The 1226-nt window shown below is 45.6% G+C and overlaps 1 protein-coding gene across 1 annotated transcript in view; it reads left to right on the forward strand.

Annotated features, from left to right (window-relative positions):
* The window catches only part of Entpd7 (ectonucleoside triphosphate diphosphohydrolase 7), a 47165-nt gene that overhangs the window by 27082 nt on the left and 18857 nt on the right, over positions 1-1226 (forward strand). The gene's annotated exons all lie outside the window — the stretch shown is intronic.

Genomic DNA, 1226 nt, shown 5'->3' on the forward strand with positions numbered 1-1226 from the left:
GGCGGGGCAGAGCTGGGCGGGGCAGAGCTGGGCGGGGCAGAGCTGGGGCACCTCCGAAGCATCAGCTTCCTCAGCAGGTGTTTGGGATTTCTCTGAGCATTGGATTTCCATTTTCCTGTCAAGGATTGTCTCGATTCAGCTGCACGGTCTTTTTTTTTTCCAGATTCTGCACATATAATCTGTTTCATATGGCTGCTTCTAGGGGTCACACATATCTGGTTTTAACAGCACTGAGCACCATCCTTAGTATTTAATGATGATTCCAAATGGATCTTTGATTAGCTAATTGTCCTTTTGGAAACATAGAACCCTGGGAGCTATGGATAGTTTAAATATAAGTGTGAAACAAGTTATTACATTAAGGTGTGGGGAGACCTTAACTCAAGGGTGATTTGGCTGAGTTTTGGTTTTTTTTTTTTTTCGGGTTTTCCTTTTATTGCAATTACTGTGCAGGTCTATTACTTCCCTTAATACACCACGGTATTCTCATGATACATACACCATGATATTCTCATGTGGCCCAGACATGACCAAAGTGATAATTTGTTACCACTTCTTTTCTGTCTTTGAGACAGGGTTTCATTATGTAGCCCTTGCTGGTCAAGACTTGCTGGCTGGCTTAAAGCTTAGAGCAATCCTCCTGCCTCTGCTACTTCTCTGTGACTACAGGCATGCACCACTGTGCCCAGTTAGTCCCATCTCTTGGGGGTGGGGAGACGGCTCAGTTGGTAAAGAACTTGCTACACAAGTGTTCAGACCTGAGTTAGATCCCTCAGCACTAACATAAAAAGCCAGGCGTGGCGACACACAACTGTAACCCCAGAGCAGGGGAGGCAGAGGCAGGGGAATGCCTGGAGCTTGCTGAGTAGCCAGCCATCCTGAATTGGTGAGGGAGCCTGTCTTCAAAATATAAGGTGGAGGGGTGATTGAGAAAGGTATCCAGTGTTGATGTCAGGTGTACATACACACAGACAGACAGACAGACAGACAGACACATGATTAAAGAAAATAATTTTTTTTTTTTTTTGGTTTGGTTTTTCGAGACAGGGTTTCTCTGTGTAGCCCTGGCTGTCCTGGAACTCTGTAGACCAGACTAGCCTCGAACTCTCTACCTCAGAAATCCGCCTGCCTCTGCCTCCCAAGTGCTGGGATTAAAGGCGTACACCACCACCGCCCGGCCAGAAAATAATTTTTAAAGGAGGTATTTTTGTATGTCTTCAAGTTAT

The sequence above is a fragment of the Grammomys surdaster genome, unplaced genomic scaffold, assembly GCF_004785775.1.
Source record: "Grammomys surdaster isolate TR1022 unplaced genomic scaffold, NIH_TR_1.0 66, whole genome shotgun sequence".
NCBI lineage: Eukaryota > Metazoa > Chordata > Mammalia > Rodentia > Muridae > Grammomys > Grammomys surdaster.